This window comes from Misgurnus anguillicaudatus, chromosome 17 (assembly GCF_027580225.2).
Source record: "Misgurnus anguillicaudatus chromosome 17, ASM2758022v2, whole genome shotgun sequence".
Taxonomy (NCBI): domain Eukaryota; kingdom Metazoa; phylum Chordata; class Actinopteri; order Cypriniformes; family Cobitidae; genus Misgurnus; species Misgurnus anguillicaudatus.
Genome location: NC_073353.2, coordinates 36,613,649 through 36,626,847, shown reverse-complemented (window position 1 = coordinate 36,626,847; position 13,199 = coordinate 36,613,649). Strand labels below are relative to the sequence as shown.

Sequence of the window (13,199 nt, the reverse complement as noted above, 5' to 3'; positions counted from 1 at the left end):
CCAAAACGCATGATGCGTTAAAACTTTACACCCACACGCCCAACAATGCTTTCAAGCCCGGCTCCTTATTTAAAACAAATGAAAATACCATTTAACTGGGTTGCTAATGTCACTTGAATGAAATGACATGACATTGAACGCATTTGGATTTTATATTCATTTTAAAATTCCCAAATGTAGCTATTTAATATTTTGATAGTTATGAAGTTGAGTATAAGTTCTTTGTTTACAAAAAACAAACATGCATACAAATCTTTCCAGTTAAACTCAGTCACGCATTTAAATATTTTAACTTGTTGTTAAAGTTGCAGCTATAATGAATCCACTTATTTAAATAAAGCTAAAGACCATTTTACATTTCATACAATAAGAAGTGTTAATTATATTCTTAATTTCTTTGTTTTTGTTTCCTTATTTTCACAAAAAAATAAAACAGTTAAAACACCAGAACCATAAGCAGTATCAGTAAGATTTAACCATCTAAAGAGGCAGATGCACATTGCATACAAAATTTAATCGCAAATCGAATCGCAATCGCAATTCCTGGCAGAAAATGCGCAATTAGATATTTTCCCTAAATCGCACAGCCCTAATTGAAGTGTATTTAAATTGTTTAGTTGGTCTCAAGTCCCATTGAATAACATGGGGGAGGCGGGGTTTATTACCTATAGTGGGACCAGTAACTGGGGGGCAATCGAGTCATTTTGGCTTCACTTTTCAGTGCTTGTGTTTAGATGGCTTAGATTGTTAAAATTGGACCCTCTGTCTGTTACTCCACCTATGGGGCAAGTTGTAACATTTGCACTTCTGTCACTTTTGGTGTAATTGTATAAGAACGGTAGGCTCTAGAAACTGCGTTAAGGGTTTTTGTAGCAAATATATGTGTTGTTTGTGTAAAAATATGACTTATCTAAATCAATTACTGTTTGAATGATTGAACCCAAACCAAAATGTGTTAGGTTGGGCCCCGCTCACCCCTACTACAGTATTCTTCAGCCAAAAACAGATCTCTCTCTCTCTCTCTCTCTCTTTCTTTCTCCCATGCGCCCTATTCCCTATAAGCATAATGCCGAATTTCCAGGGGAGAGAAGAATCCAGCTCATACAGATATTCTCCCTCTCTGTAATTCGCGCTCAGACCCCCCTTCTTTCCCCCATGAGGGCTCTCAGCATCCCAAGTCATCAACGCAGAACTCTAAAAACACTTAAAGCAAACTGCCTATCGCCGGCGGAAAATTACACATTCCGACTTCAGAGTCGTGCTGCTGAACACACGCTGAGACAAACATTGTCATTAACAAAGACCAACAGATGGCAGTTCTGGAAAGAGCCCAGATATGAGATACAACAGGCAGAGGCAGAAACTGGTTTAGGCCAGTCGTGGCGAATTGTTTTCAATAAAATAGCTGTTGCTTTTCGCCTGTGAAGTCATCGGTGTGATTTTAGAAGCTGGACGACCGGGTCAAAGAACATCAGAGGTTCCCAGTCAGTCGGTCATGTTTTGCATGGTTGCTGCTGCCCAATTCTTTGGGTTTTTTAGATTGTGTGATTGTTATCAGTAGTGCCCAGCAAGCTATAGCCGTCATTTCACCATCTAGGTTGAGTTTGGCTACGAGTAACCCACTTCTAGCCAAAATAAATTTGAATTTAACTTGTGAGATGTATGATGTTTCATCATGTAAGCAAATTCAAAAGTGATTACAAGGTGTCTGGGTTCATTTATTTGTTTATTTTAATTTATTTATTTTAGGGCTAAACCATTGGCGAGGCCAGAACTTTAAAGGGGCCATGGCATGAAAATCTGACTTTTTCCATGTTTAAGTGCTATGATTGGGTCCCCAGTGCTTCTATCAAGCTAGAAAATGTGAAAAAGATCAACCCAATAACTTAGTTTTGGTAAACCATTCTCTGCAAGTACATAAAAAATAGGTTGTTGAAATTTGGCTCTCCTTGTGATGTCATAAGGAGCTCTTATTATAATAATACCACCCCTTAATCTGCACTATCCAACCACAGCACTGCCATTTAGTGCAGAGAAAAGCACAATTGAGTTTTAATTGCAACAAACCACCATCATTGTGATCAGTGTTTGAATTTCATCAGCTCATTTGCATTTTAAAGGACACACCCAAAACGGCACATTTTTGCTCACACCTACAAAGTGGAAATTTTAACATGCTATAATAAATTATCTATATGGTATTTTGAGCTAAAACTTCACATATGTGCTCTGGGGACACCAAAGATTTATTTGACATCTTAAAAAAGTCTTGTGCTATGGCCCCTTTAAAACTAAGTGGAGTTTGTTAATATAAGGTGGACCTCAATGCATTATATTAAATGACATAATTTTACAATATAGCAGTGGTTAAATGGTTAACATTATGTTTTTTGAGTCATGGATCGAATAATTTTTGGATCAGCAAAAAAAGGGAAAATAAGGAAAACAAAATACACTGTCTTCTTCATTCTATAAATTAATTAATCTTTTAAGCTACAGAAGTGATTTTCATTTTGTCCTCTGTTGTTTGATTAACATAAGGACACATTAGCATAAGCAGATGTCTTGACCAAAATAAGCACGGATCCATATACACATCTGCTTTCTTTCTCTGTTCACTTTAAGACACTTTGACTGTTTTTATGAGAATACGTGCCAAGACTGTAGTATTTCCAGATTTTTTTTGTGCGTGTGTGTCCTGTTAAGCGCATAGAGATTCTTTTTAAAACACGTCTCCGTGCACACACTTATGAGTGTGTATCCATTTGAGTATGTGTGCGCTCATTCCCCGCCAGCCATTTTTTGAAAAGTTGCCCGCCAGCATTTTTTTGTGATTTTCACAAAAGTTTCACAAAATGCCTTCCAGGAAAATTTTCTTTTAAAAATATATAAACATCCAAATATATCAAATGATAGAACAGACCCTCTGCTTTTAAACAAACACTAAAAAATAAAAACCGGGAAAAAAAACGTTACATGCCATATTTTTTCTTAAAAAAATATATTGTTCTTCTAAAATACAAATTTTATAGCAAAAAGCTGAAATATTTGCATTTTTGTGAAGGAATTTTGTTACGAGCATGATTCAAAACGATTGTCAAACCATATGTTTAAAATTAGTAAATAACGTTTTGGCTTCAGCTTTTCATAAATTGGGTAAGCACATAGCATTGCAGATTAACATAAAAATTCTTTAGAAACACGTTTTTATGCAAATGTTTTCTCTTAATTGACAAGATAACTAGTCATTGGCGGGGAAAGAATTAAAATGGCTTGAATGTTAACAATTGCTAGGTTTAGAAACACATGCAATAAACTTTCTATATAGGCTAAATAGTTATTTATTTCTGAATGGTGCATATTTCAGCGATTATTATTAAATATATTGTTATAATTTATGCATGATTTCTTTTTCTCTCCCACAAAAAATATGTTGTGTCTCTTGACTAGGTGGGCCAGCTGTCAATCTGAGTAGGCCAGTGCCACCCTGGCCCTTATGTAGCCTCGCTACTGCACTGTAAAAAGTGAAAAGTTGGATCAATTTAATTATTTCAATTGGGAACACCTAAAAAGTTTTTAAAACTTTTAAATTGATTCAACTTTTTATCTTTTACAGTGTAAACATGTACTGAATTTTACTGACACACAATTTTTGCTTGTTTTAACCTAGATGTCTGTGTTTGGATGCTATTAGATATCTTTTAAAAGCAAAATTGCTTGAACATTCTTAAAGCAACAGTTCATATAAAATCTTTTAAGATTTACTCTAATGTTGTGGTATTGATGTGTGCTGTATTGTACAGTAATGAAGTCTTTTTTATCAGATGCATCAAGTCACTTTTTGCATTGAATATAAAAATTGGGGGTGGTGTGCATACCATTAATGTCTAAAGAATCTCTTCTTGAGTCTTGTGATTATGAGAATCAGTCATAGTCATTTAAATGATGAAATATAGGTCATGTGTGTTTATAGCTGTAAATGATAGATTTTGAGATCTCACACACCTTTTAAAAAGTGCACCTGTGTACCTAAAGGATGCACATCAGTTCCTCAAATGTACATATCTGTATTTATAATACTAAAATTAATGATTTTAAATATTGAAATGAATGATTTTATTATATCAATCTCTGACTCAGTCAATATCGAAGATATCAAGGTTAGATGATTTTTAGAAAATTTATTATGTAAGTTTTATGTAGAAAAAGGCAAATCACAAAAAATACTTTAGCTGGGTTACACAGATTGGGTCACAAATGCAAAAAATGTAAAGATAATAATCACACTGATTCAAAAATAGGCATTGTTTTCATCAAGCCAAAACCATTTATACTTCTTTCATTTGATTTGGTTTTGAAATATGAGCTTAGGTTTATAATTCAACTTGCTTTCCACAGTCACAAACATGTCTGAAAGACACAAGCTTGTTATGAAATCAATGCAGCGCCATTCATCCAGCGGGTTTAAATGCACAGCCGTGGTTATGTAAGACATCCTAATCCACTGTTACTATGGTTACAACATCCCGACTGACTTTGGTACTGCAGGAAAGGTACACATTAAAACCATCACTCATAAAAGCTCAGCCTTTTTGTTGCCAGTCAGCGGATAAGCTCGATATTTTGTTCTTGACGTCCCTTTTGTGCCGCGCTGGCATCTTTCAGCCACGTAGCTAAGCATCTTTTCACCTAGACTGTCTTGTGGGATGTTCACTTTAGAGCGAGTTTGTCCCTCTTCTATTAACCTAATATGCATGTTGCACCTTCGTGTCGTAACGTCTACACCCCGGTGCTCGGATCAGATTTTCTTGTGGGTGTTTGGAATCAGATCGTGGGATTTTCTCAAGGGCTTAACATCTGTTTACAAGGGCAAACGTGAGCAGTGTTACATCCTCGTATAGAAGCCGTGAAGCTGTTAAGCCGATCTTGATGAAAACCCCACGTGTTTGACAAAAGCTTCGATGGGAAAAGTGATTTCCTTTCGCCATGGCGGAGAGCAGCTCACCTTTGCTGTGAACATCGAGTACAGACGTCCGTGCAGAACAGTATGTGGTGTAACATCGGGCAAAGCGGGCATTTAGTTATTGTTCCTGTTGACAGAGACAATGAGCTCGGGAATTGTAAAGTAAACAGTAACGTTGTTTACAAGGTCTCAGAGGGCAGCGGACAAACGGTGGCGTCATGACAGCTTGACAGGTGGAGGTCTTCTTATTTCCCCTCTGAGCGAGAGGTCACAGCCATGAGTGTTTCTGTGAACGAGTAAACGTTTGTCTTTGTGCATGAAGGGCACATTGATTATAGAGGTTAAAGGTAGTATTCAAATAAAGAGGAAGGTTTTGACTTATAGGATGGTCTAGGTGACATGGGTTAGGATGCTTACTGTATGCATTTGACAGTGCATATTTTGTATCCCTTGAATCAAACCTTTGTGCTGCTAAAGCAATGCTTTACCAACTGAGCTACAGAAACTTTTCTGTATATATAATATCATATAATACAGTTTTTCTGAATTGCTAAAACACATTTTTTTGAAACCGTCACTCATTTTCTCAAATCCCTAAACACACAAATTGTCAAAATAAAAAAAAATCTTTTAGCAAAATCAAACAATTCCTTCAAAATCATTTTACCTGTACTCAAAACCAGTTAGTGAAAGAGAGTAAGATAGTGAGTGAGAGAAAGAGAGAGAGAGTGAGTGAGAGAGTGAGTGATGCTGGATTCACACCAAACGCGGTAGAGGCGGCAAAAACAAGCTATTCGCATGTAGTTGGACGCTTGAACATTTTGGGTTTACTCATTTCATTCGCGCATGAAATTCTAGTCATTTGAGACATTCACATGGAAATTCACGTCATGGGAGGGGCTTCTGGGACTCCGCTCGCTTCCTGTAATCATGTCACTACTAGAGCATTCTTGTGGTTAATGCGGCACAATTTTCCCCCAATGTTAAAATTTTTCAACTTATGGTACGTACACACAAAACTCATAGCATTGCGTTGCTCCCTCTAGATTACTCACAGGATTTAACTTTGTGCCATGCAAATTTTTGCGCAAAGGCGTGTTTGAGGCAAATAGCGCGTATTTTCACGGCAATCGCGCCCTCCCAATTTGCCTCAATCGCATCGTCCACGTGAGAACACGTCAAAACGCGCCTTTGCATTGACTTTGTATGTAATCTGTTTGTGCAAATCGTTGAACTCGTGTTTGGTGTGTATGCCCCATTGCGGGTTTCTCCCAGCAAACCCTCAATTTGCATCATTCTCGCATCAATTCGTGTTTTTCGAGCATCAATTAGCATAGACGCACGTATGAGGCAGATTCACGTCTACTGTGTCGCGCTAAACGCCTCATTTAAGCTGCGAGACGTCCAGGCACGTGTAAACGTGTCTTTACAATGACTTAACATTGAGATAATTCATGTCAGACGCTCTATTCGCGTTTGTTGTGAACGCAGCATAAGAGAGAGAATGAGACAGAGTATATATGAGTGTATGTGAGTCTGGCTAGCTAAGTTGGTGGAGCATGAGACTTTTAATCTCAGGGTTGTGGGTTTGAGCCCCCTGTTGGGTGTTGTTTTCCGCCAATGTTCAAATTTTTCAACTTATGCTACCTACACACTAAATGCGTAGCATTGCGTTGCTCGCTCTAGATTACTCACAGGATTTTACTTTGGTTCATGCAAATTTTTGCGTGAAGGCATGTTTGAGGCAAATAGCGTGTGTTTTCACGGCCATCGCGCCGCCCAATTCGCCTCAATCGCATCGTCCATGCGAGAACGCATCTAAACGGGCCTTTGCATTGACTTTGTATGTAATCTGTTTGTGCAAATCGTTGAACTCGTGTTTGGTGTGTATGCCTCATTGCGGGTTTCTCCCAGCAAACCCTCAATTCGCATCATTCTCGCATCAATTCACTTTTTTCGAGCATCAATTAGCATAGACGCACAAATGAGGCAGATTCACATCTACTGTGTCGAGCTAAACGCCTCATTCGCGCTGCGAGACATCCAGGCACATGTAAACGTGTCTTTACAATGACTTAACATTGAGAAAATTCCGCGTCAGATGCTCTATTCGTGTTTGGTGTGAACGCAGCATAAGAGAGAGAATGAGACAGAGTATATATGAGTGTATGTGAGTCTGGCTAGCTAAGTTGGTGGAGCATGAGACTTTTAATCTCAGGATTGTGGGTTCGAGCCCCCTGTTGGGTGTTGTTTTCCGCCAATGTTCAAATCGTTCAACTTATGCTACGTACACACCAAATGCGTAGCATTGCGTTGCTCGCTCTAGATTACTCACAGGATTTTACTTTGTGTCATGCAAATTTTTGCGCAAAGGCGTGTTTGAGGCAAATAGCGCATGTTTTCACGGCAATCGCGCCGCCCAATTCGCCCCAATCACATCGTCCACGCGAGAACGCGTCTAAACGCGCCTTTGCATTGACTTTTGTATGAAATCTGTTTGTGCAAATCGTTGAACTCGTGTTTGGTGTGTATGCCCCATTGTAGGTTTCCCCCAGCAAACCCTCAATTCGCATCATCCGCGCATCAATTCGCATCATTCTCGCATCAATTCGCGTTTTTCGAGCATCAATTAGCATAGACGCACAAATGAGGCAGATTCACATCTACTGTGTCGAGCTAAACGCCTCATTCGCGCTGCGAGACGTCCAGGCACGTGTAAACGTGTCTTTACAATGATTTAACATTGAGATAATTCACGTCAGATGCTCTATTCGCATTTGGTGTGAACGCAGCAGAAGAGAGAGAATGAGACAGAGTATATATGAGTGTATGTGAGTCTGGCTAGCTAAGTTGGTGGAGCATGAGACTTTTAATCTCAGGGTTGTGGGTTCGATCCCCCTGTTGGGTGTTGTTTTCCGCCAATGTTAAAATTTTTCAACTTATGCTATGTACACACCAAATGCGTAGCATTGCGTTGCTCGCTCTAGATTACTCACAGGATTTTACTTTGTGTCATGCAAATGTTTGTGCAAAGGCGTGTTTGAGGCAAATAGCGCGTGTTTTCACGGCAATCTCGCCGCCCAATTCGCCTCAATCGCATTGTCCACGCGAGAACGCGTCTAAACGCGCCTTTGCATTGACTTTGTATGTAATCTGTTTGTGCAAATCGTTGAACTCATGTTTGGTGTGTATGCCCCATTGCGGGTTTCTCCCAGCAAACCCTCAATTTGCATCATTCGCACATCAATTCGCATCATTCTAGCATCAATTCGCATCATTCTCGCATCAATTTGCGTCTTTCGAGCATCAATTAGCATAGACGCACGAATGAGCCAGATTCACGTCTACTGTGTCGCACTGAACGCCTAATTTGCGCTGCGAGATGTCCAGACACGTGTAAACGTGTCTTGTCAATGACTTAACATTGAGATAATTCACATCAGACGCTCTATTCACATTTGGTGTGAACGCAGCATAAGAGAGAAAATGAGACAGAGTATATATGAGTGTATGTGAGTCTGGCTAGCTAAGTTGGTGGAGCATGAGACTTTTTATCTCAGGGTTTTGGGTTTGAGCCCCCTGTTGGGTGTTGTTTTGGGGGTGAGAGTCGTTGTGCTTGTAACCTGAAGGTCGAGTACTTTGACAGTATTTCAAGAAGATTCAAGAATCATAGTGACTCATGCAATATATATTACTTTAACAAGCTGGTCAGAACATTTACATGATTTTTTGTTGTAACTGTTTATTTTTAAGTCAGTCATTGGAGTAGGCAGCTTACTTTGCTGAGAGAGAAAGAGAGAGGGGGGAGAGAAGGGGGGTGGGGGGAGAGACAGAGGGGGGGTGGGGTGGGGGGAGAGACAGAGAGAGAGATGGGGGCAGTGAGAAAGAGAGTGAGAAGGTTGTATGTATGAGCCCGGCTAGCTCAGTCGGTAGAGCATGAGACTCTTAATCTCAGGGTCGTGGGTTCGAGCCCCACGTTGGGCGAATGTTTTGAGGGTAAAAGTCGGACTTATAAGTCATAGAAGAAGGCGGCTTACTTTGCCGTGAGAGAGAGAGTAAGTGCATTTGTGGGCCCGCCTAGCTCAGTCGGTAGAGTGTGAGACTCTTAATCTTAGAGTTATGGGTTTGCGTGAATATTTTAAGCGTGAGAGTTGGTCTTGTAACTCAAAGATAAAGTACAAGCGGGTGGGTAAACATTTACATGATATTTAGTTGTAACTGTTTATTTTTCAGTCAGTCATAGAAGAAGGCAGCTCACTTTGCCGAGAGAGAGTAAAAGTGAAAGAGAGAGTAAAAGTGAAAGAGAGAGTGAGTGAGTGAGTGAGAGAGAGAGTAAGGAAGGATGTGATTGAGCCCGGCTAGCTCAGTCGGTAGAGCATGAGACTCTTAATCTCAGGGTCGTGGGTTCGAGCCCCACGTTGGGCGAATGTTTTGAGGGTAAAAGTCGGACTTATAAGTCGTCATAGAAGAAGGCAGCTTACTTTGCCATGAGAGAGAGAGAGTAAGAAAGTGCATTTGTGGGCCCGGCTAGCTCAGTCAGTAGAGCATAAGACTCTTAATCTTAGAGTTGTGGGTTTGCGTGAATATTTTAAGGGTGAGAGTTGGTCTTGTAACTCAAAGATAAAGTACTTTGGCAGTTTTTTAAGAAAATTCAAGATTCATAGTGATTACAGACTGTTATGAAGTTTGTTGTGTCCCACATAGAAATACAAGCATTTAGGTTTACAGGAACAAGCGGGTGGGTAAACATTTACATGATTTTTAGTTGTAACTGTTTATTTTTCAGTCAGTCATAGAAGAAGGCAGCTCACTTTGCCGAGAGAGAGTGAAAGTGAAAGAGAGAGTAAAAGTGAAAGAGAGAGTGAGTGAGTGAGAGAGAGAGTAAGGAAGTGTGTGGTTGAGCCCGGCTAGCTCAGTCGGTAGAGCATGAGACTCTTAATCTCAGGGTCGTGGGTTCGAGCCCCACGTTGGGCGATGTTTTGGGGGTGAGAGTTGTGCTTGTAAACTGAAGCTTGGGTCTTGTCACCGGCATGCAGGTTATGACTGAAGTGACTTTGAGCAAGACATGTTTCTCCCAATTGCTCCCCATGCATTTTGAGTATGGTCGACAATCATTTCAAGAATAAGAATATCCAGTGCCTTAAATGTTTACTAACATAATTCCAATGTAACCTAATGATCATTGATTTTGACCCTTAGTGTTTTAAAACAAAACAATAAAACATAAATAAATTTGATGCACAATTTGTCTTTCAGTAATATGACAGAATTGGTGTCTGAATACTTTTGCACCGCACAGTTGTTATATACAGTTGTTGACACTTATCTCAGGTGTCCCAAAATGTCCTGAAATTTAGACATCGGCCTACCAAATAGATGAAACCATACACATTTTCCTAAAACGTTCTATTTACGTGATTTTTTGTTAACTATTTGTTAACTTTTTAAGTCAATCATTGTAGAAGGCAGCCCACATAGAGAGAGAGAGAGAGAGAGAGAGAGAGAGAGAGAGAGAGAGGATGATGTGTGAACAGTATGTGAGCCCCGCAAGCTTTTCATCACTTTTCATCTCAGGGGGAGAGAGTCGGGCTTGTAACCTTAAAGGAAAACACCACCGTTTTTTCAATATTTTACAATGTTCTTACCTCCACTTAGATTAATTAATACATACCTATTTTTTTTCAATGCGTGCATTTTTAATCTTTGTACAGTGCTTCTTGAATGTGTTAGCATTTAGCCTAGCCCCATTCATTCCTATGGCTCCAAACAAAAGTTTTATTTTGTACCACCATACTTACTCGTGTAACTACGCATGTAATAGTCTTTAAATAGGGAAAACATGGAAGTGTTTGGTGGCTTCTAAGGGCGCACTCACATTATCCAAACCAAACGATGCCCCAGCGTGATTGTCACCCCTCCCTTCTCCCCCATGGTGCATGCACTCACACTGTACTTTTTATCGATCCGAGTCCGGGCGCGCTTTCGTCATTAAGATGCGATTGTTTTGAAAAAAACAGGAAGTAAAGCTCTCTCTTAACACTGGAACCCACCGTAATGATAAGTCTGTGTTTTTTATTCGGAGTCGTTTGGTGCGCGATTACAGACAGCCCTCTCACATGTCATCATATTGCTTAGTTGATCTGTCACGTGTGCAGCTCGGACATTCATGTAACCCCGCTGCGCGCATCAAAGGGTTTTTACGGAGGCAGATGAAGGTGAGTGGTTGCGCAGCTGACGTCTTCACCTTTTGAATCGCGCTCAGGCGCGATTGCGCTCACACCACAGCCTTCCGCGCCTGAGCCCAAGTGAACCGCGCTCCAGCCCACCTCTGCAACCTGGCCGCGGTGCGATTAACCAATCCGCGCCCGGGCGCGGAACAGAGCGATCACACTAGTCAAACAAACCAGGCTTTAGGGGTGAAACGCGCCCGAGCGCGGTTTGGTTTGGATAGTGTGATTGCGCCCTAAATTCATCCCTGTTTGGATCATAAGGAATGAATGGGGCTAGGCTAAATGCTAACACATTCACGAGGCGCTGTTAGGGTGGCCATTCGTGCCAGTTCCGCCGGACACGTCCCGAACATGTTTTCGGGTTCGTTCTCCGGAAGTCACGTTGGTCGACCGCATACGTAATCAAGGATTAATATTTCGGGTTTAATTTCAAAAAAGGAACCGTTACATTTCAAGGTAAGAATGAAACTACAATGATTGAATGTCTTAAAAGAAATAAACCTTAATTTTCTAATGTATTTTAACTGAAATGTGAGAACCTCGATGACGTATGCCAGGGGTTCTCAAAGTTTACATTCGAAGGTCCAAATCTGAATTCTCATCATTTTCATAGGTCCGGAAAAACTTTATGTAAATCATTTGTTTATAAAACAAATCAACACAACAGTTTGGGAAAAACATAAGTGTATTTTGCATTTAAAGTAAATTTTTTTTTTAAACATAAACACAAGAAATATGCCAAAAGTAACCAGGTGCAAAATACAGAGCAACCTAATTAGAGAAATGGCATAGTTTGTTCTCCATCAGATAAACCGCATAAACCGTGGCAAAAAAAGTGTGGTTGGTAGGCAGAGACACTGACCAAAATTAGGGGTGCGCCTATAAATTGGCTGATGATGCTTGCTATGCTTCTCAATACGGTGAAATGAAGCTACATCCATAAGCCAGGGGGCGCACTCGGGCAGAAACTCAATATGCGCTGCAGACGAAGAACCAGACACACGCTGTTCTTCACACTTTTTCAGGTATTTTCATGATAATTAAGAATATGTATAAAGATTATGTTTGACGAGTGTTGCTTTTTCAAATGCATGTTTTAAACGACTCAAACCAACAGTGATTTCAGATCGATAAGGATTTACTGCTCAAAAGCCGTAGTACATGAAGTACCTGTTCATAATATCTGGGTGTGATGGCTACAGCGTCACACAGGAAATTTTTAAATAACTCGTTTTATTTTCGGACCAGGAATACTCTTAAATCTAAAAAGAAAAAATAACTAAACGAATGGTTGACAAGTTTAATATGCATTTGTAAAATAGCAAATGCACACATTTAATCAATCACATATAAATTAATGCACTTGTAATATGAAGTGGACGCGGGTCCGGATCAAGTTCCCGTCGGGTCCGGATCCGGACCGGAGTCCGGACTTTGAGAACCCCTGACGTATGCGGTCGAGCAACACGACTTCCGGAGAACGAACCTAAAAACATGTGCCTTTGAGCAAGGCATGTTTCCCTCGATTGCTCCCTGGGTGTTTTGAGCTACCACACTTGTAACTTACACTTACACTTTATGCAGAGAATATCCAGTGCCTCAAATATTTACTAAAACAATTCCAGGGAGAACTTATCATTACTGATTTTGACATTAGTGTTTCAAATATACAATAAAACAGAAAAAAATCAATGCACCATTTGTAGTAATATGAGAGAATTGGGATTTGAATACTTTTGCAAGGCACAGTTGTTATATACAGCTGTTGACATTCATCTTAAGTGTCCCAAAATGTCCTGAATTCACCCTATAGAGTTTGAGGTTATATACAATTGACACCATCTGATTATAAGAAAGAAAATGAAGTTAAATGGCCACGGGCAGATACACTGGAGAATAGTAAGACGTTTTGTGAAGGTGCCAGGAGGATGTGTCACTTGTTGGCGATGTGAAGCCGGGAGCTCCTTCAATGCACTACAGCCCGCTGAGTTTAACCAGATTGGCTG

At 40.1% G+C, this 13,199-nt stretch overlaps 3 non-coding genes across 3 annotated transcripts; all 3 read left to right on the top strand.

Moving 5' to 3' along the window:
* Nucleotides 1-8,874: 8,874 nt before the first annotated feature.
* Nucleotides 8,875-8,947, top strand: trnak-cuu (transfer RNA lysine (anticodon CUU)). The gene has a single exon. It is a non-coding gene; the product is annotated as a tRNA-Lys (tRNA).
* A 368-nt stretch (nucleotides 8,948-9,315) lies between these two features.
* Nucleotides 9,316-9,388, top strand: trnak-cuu (transfer RNA lysine (anticodon CUU)). Its single transcript has one exon. It is a non-coding gene; the product is annotated as a tRNA-Lys (tRNA).
* Nucleotides 9,389-9,864: 476 nt separating this feature from the next.
* On the top strand, nucleotides 9,865-9,937 carry trnak-cuu (transfer RNA lysine (anticodon CUU)). Its single transcript has one exon. It is a non-coding gene; the product is annotated as a tRNA-Lys (tRNA).
* The last annotated feature ends 3,262 nt before the right edge of the window (nucleotides 9,938-13,199 follow it).